At 51.3% G+C, this 5,000-nt stretch overlaps 1 non-coding gene across 1 annotated transcript in view; it reads right to left on the reverse strand.

Annotated features, from left to right (window-relative positions):
- LOC126439723 (small subunit ribosomal RNA) overlaps positions 1–1,383 on the reverse strand; it is a 1,909-nt gene extending 526 nt beyond the window's left edge. The window contains exon 1 of the ribosomal RNA XR_007581347.1: positions 1–1,383. This exon is cut by the window's left edge and continues 526 nt beyond it. This is a non-coding gene — a ribosomal RNA (small subunit ribosomal RNA).
- Positions 1,384–5,000: the final 3,617 nt, after the last annotated feature.

Genomic DNA, 5,000 nt, shown 5'->3' on the forward strand with positions numbered 1-5,000 from the left:
AGAACGGCCATGCACCACCACCCACCGAATCAAGAAAGAGCTATCAATCTGTCAATCCTTCCGGTGTCCGGGCCTGGTGAGGTTTCCCGTGTTGAGTCAAATTAAGCCGCAGGCTCCACTCCTGGTGGTGCCCTTCCGTCAATTCCTTTAAGTTTCAGCTTTGCAACCATACTTCCCCCGGAACCCAAAAGCTTTGGTTTCCCGGAGGCTGCCCGCCGAGTCATCGGAGGAACTGCGGCGGATCGCTGGCTGGCATCGTTTATGGTTAGAACTAGGGCGGTATCTGATCGCCTTCGAACCTCTAACTTTCGTTCTTGATTAATGAAAACATACTTGGCAAATGCTTTCGCTTCTGTTCGTCTTGCGACGATCCAAGAATTTCACCTCTAACGTCGCAATACGAATGCCCCCGCCTGTCCCTATTAATCATTACCTCGGGTTCCGAAAACCAACAAAATAGAACCGAGGTCCTATTCCATTATTCCATGCACACAGTATTCAGGCGGGCTTGCCTGCTTTAAGCACTCTAATTTGTTCAAAGTAAACGTGCCGGCCCACCGAGACACTCAATAAAGAGCACCCTGGTAGGATTTCAACGGGGTCCGCCTCGGGACGCACGAGCACGCACGAGGCGGTCGCACGCCTTCGGCTCGCCCCACCGGCAGGACGTCCCACGATACATGCCAGTTAAACACCGACGGGCGGTGAACCAACAGCGTGGGACACAAATCCAACTACGAGCTTTTTAACCGCAACAACTTTAATATACGCTATTGGAGCTGGAATTACCGCGGCTGCTGGCACCAGACTTGCCCTCCAATAGATACTCGTTAAAGGATTTAAAGTGTACTCATTCCGATTACGGGGCCTCGGATGAGTCCCGTATCGTTATTTTTCGTCACTACCTCCCCGTGCCGGGAGTGGGTAATTTGCGCGCCTGCTGCCTTCCTTGGATGTGGTAGCCGTTTCTCAGGCTCCCTCTCCGGAATCGAACCCTGATTCCCCGTTACCCGTTACAACCATGGTAGGCGCAGAACCTACCATCGACAGTTGATAAGGCAGACATTTGAAAGATGCGTCGCCGGTACGAGGACCGTGCGATCAGCCCAAAGTTATTCAGAGTCACCAAGGCAAACGGACCGGACGAGCCGACCGATTGGTTTTGATCTAATAAAAGCGTCCCTTCCATCTCTGGTCGGGACTCTGTTTGCATGTATTAGCTCTAGAATTACCACAGTTATCCAAGTAACGTGGGTACGATCTAAGGAACCATAACTGATTTAATGAGCCATTCGCGGTTTCACCTTAATGCGGCTTGTACTGAGACATGCATGGCTTAATCTTTGAGACAAGCATATGACTACTGGCAGGATCAACCAGGGAGCTGCGTCAACTAGAGCTGAGCAGCCGGCCGCCCGGGAGTGTGTCCCGGGGGCCCGCGCGAACACGCAAGCGTCCGCTCAATTATTCTGCAAACAGGAGGAGGCTGAGCTCCCCTGCACAACACACCTCGAAACCCTCTCAGGTCCCGGCGGCGCGCAGCGCCGTCCTAAGTACTTGGTCGGGTTCGAGAGAGGCGCAATCGCCCGGAGTTAGGCGAGTAGACGCTTTAGGTGCGACCACCCGTGCTCCCAACTGAGCTTGCCGCTGCCGACAGAGGCCCGGGAGCGTGCTGTCGTGGCATTGCCGGCGGGAGACAACACGCGCCACCTACGGTGACCGGCAGCTCCAACGCCAGCGCCACAGAAGGACAAAAGCCCCACTTGGGTGCCGAAGCGAACTCTCCCAGCACAGCGCACGCGCCAACACGTCCGCACAGCTGCGATACAAACCACCTGCGAGAACCGCTGGGGCGACCGAGCAGCAGACGGCGTCGCGGCGCCGAGCGCCGGGCGGCGGCGCATCCTCAGCGCACACAGTCCTCAATCGGACCAGCACACTGCAGATGGCCACCGCGCTTCGCACCGGGCCCGCGAGGACCTACTTTGGCCGCAAGGCGCCGCGAGCAGGGGGCGCCGGCGCGCAGCTGCGCCGCCTGCCGCGTCCGTCGGCCGGCGCGCCTGCCACTGGCCGCCCCCACCAGCCGGCTGTAGCGCGTGCGCCCACGCACCGCGCTGCCAGCACGCCGGGCGGCCCCCCCTCACCGGCCGGGGACGGTCCCACCCAGCCACCGCCGCGTATCGCCTCACACCCAGATCCCCTTTCGCGTTCGTGGGCATGGTGGGTCCCCTTTCACGTTCGTGGGCATGGTGGGTATCCCTGAAACAACCGGTTAATAGCTCGACCGATCGTCGCCAACACTGATTCACCTCTAGCGAGAACAACCGCACCACAACGGGTTACCTGTTGTTCATTTGCGTAACGTCACCAGCAAACGTAGACGTCCATCGCCATTTGCAACGAGTATTGCATGCCTGTGTCAGGTGTCACAACACACTACGTCTGCCCACATAGACGCAACAACATGTGCACGCCTCGAGAACACGTGGAAGGTAGCCCCCGTACGTATGCGGTGTCCATTGCGCGAACGACTGTCAGCCGGCCTCTGCAGGATGTCGCAGATGTGGAACGCGGTGCAACATGCTATCACGGTGTGTGAGAAGAGACGACTACGTCCGAATACACGCTCCACTACATCAACAGACTGCTCATGCTGATCGCCATCCAGGGCGTCCGTTCCTCCCACACGTCTGAATGGCGTACCACACTGCAATCCAGCTCTTATAGGGAGACGACACGTAGCTGCGTGCACAATATTTGGACTGTATGGTCTGCCGTTGCTAGGCGCAGTCGTCGTACGGTCACACATGTGCCACGATGTATCATTCAGTACATACGGACCAATGTGCAGTACAGTTTGTGGGTTTTGCGTACATCGGCGGACAGGTGACAGGCCGTACCACAACGTAGGCTGAGTACGTCGGCATGCGAAGGGCATTGAACATGCAAACTTCTCAACGACCAGCTTGCGAAGGCAGGGGGGAAGGGGGGGGGGGCATGTACGTCCTGCTGCTATCCACATTACAGTGTATAGCAGGAGCATGTGGAAAGTCAGCAACACCTGCAAGGTGTTTAACATGACGCGATACACAGGGGACCGGGCAGTGCGAATAGCGAACTATATTGCGAGGGTTGCGGTTAGGCAACACTACACTAATTTAACGAGTTGCATAACAATTACAGAGCAGGTTCAGCGACAACGTGCGTCAGGTTAAGGCGCAATATAGGTTAGGTTGAGGCACAATATAGGTTAGGTTAAGGCACAACATGGGTTACGTTAAGGCACAAATTGGGTTACGTTAAGGCACAACATGGGTTACGTTAAGGCACAACATGGGTTACGTTAAGGCACAAATTAGGTTACGTTAAGGCACAAATTAGGTTACGTTAAGGCACAAATTAGGTTACGTTAAGGCACAAATTAGGTTACGTTAAGGCACAAATTAGGTTACGTTAAGGCACAAATTAGGTTACGTTAAGGCACAAATTAGGTTACGTTAAGGCACAAATTAGGTTACGTTAAGGCACAAATTAGGTTACGTTAAGGCACAAATTAGGTTACGTTAAGGCACAAATTAGGTTACGTTAAGGCACAAATTAGGTTACGTTAAGGCACAAATTAGGTTACGTTAAGGCACAAATTAGGTTACGTTAAGGCACAAATTAGGTTACGTTAAGGCACAAATTAGGTTACGTTAAGGTACAATATGGGTTAGGTTAAGGTACAATATGGGTTAGGTTAAGGTACAATATGGGTTAGGTTAAGGTACAATATGGGTTAGGTTAAGGTACAATATGGGTTAGGTTAAGGCACAACGTAGGTTAGGTTAAGGCACAACGTAGGTTAGGTTAAGGCACAACATAGGTTAGGTTAAGGCACAACATAGGTTAGGTTAAGGCACAACATAGGTTAGGTTAAGGCACAACATAGGTTAGGTTAAGGCACAACATAGGTTAGGTTAAGGCACAACATAGGTTAGGTTAAGGCACAACATAGGTTAGGTTAAGGCACAACATAGGTTAGGTTAAGGCACAACATAGGTTAGGTTAAGGCACAACATAGGTTAGGTTAAGGCACAACATAGGTTAGGTTAAGGCACAACGTAGGTTAGGTTAAGGCACAACGTAGGTTAGGTTAAGGCACAACGTAGGTTAGGATAAGGCACAACGTAGGTTAGGTTAAGGCACAACGTAGGTTAGGTTAAGGCACAACGTAGGTTAGGTTAAGGCACAACGTAGGTTAGGTTAAGGCACAACGTAGGTTAGGTTAAGGCACAACGTAGGTTAGGTTAAGGCACAACGTAGGTTAGGTTAAGGCACAACGTAGGTTAGGTTAAGGCACAACATAGGTTAGGTTAAGGCACAACATAGGTTAGGTTAAGGCACAACATAGGTTAGGTTAAGGCACAACATAGGTTAGGTTAAGGCACAACATAGGTTAGGTTAAGGCACAACATAGGTTAGGTTAAGGCACAACATAGGTTAGGTTAAGGCACAACATAGGTTAGGTTAAGGCACAACATAGGTTAGGTTAAGGCACAACATAGGTTAGGTTAAGGCACAACATAGGTTAGGTTAAGGCACAACATAGGTTAGGTTAAGGCACAACATAGGTTAGGTTAAGGCACAACGTAGGTTAGGTTAAGGCACAACGTAGGTTAGGTTAAGGCACAACGTAGGTTAGGTTAAGGCACAACGTAGGTTAGGTTAAGGCACAACGTAGGTTAGGTTAAGGCACAACGTAGGTTAGGTTAAGGCACAACGTAGGTTAGGTTAAGGCACAACGTAGGTTAGGTTAAGGCACAACGTAGGTTAGGTTAAGGTACAACGTAGGTTAGGTTAAGGTACAACGTAGGTTAGGTTAAGGTACAACGTAGGTTAGGTTAAGGTACAACGTAGGTTAGGTTAAGGTACAACGTAGGTTAGGTTAAGGTACAACGTAGGTTAGGTTAAGGTACAACGTAGGTTAGGTTAAGGTACAACGTAGGTTAGGTTAAGGT

The sequence above is a fragment of the Schistocerca serialis genome, unplaced genomic scaffold (genome assembly GCF_023864345.2).
Source record: "Schistocerca serialis cubense isolate TAMUIC-IGC-003099 unplaced genomic scaffold, iqSchSeri2.2 HiC_scaffold_134, whole genome shotgun sequence".
In the NCBI taxonomy this organism is placed as follows: Eukaryota; Metazoa; Arthropoda; class Insecta; order Orthoptera; family Acrididae; genus Schistocerca; species Schistocerca serialis.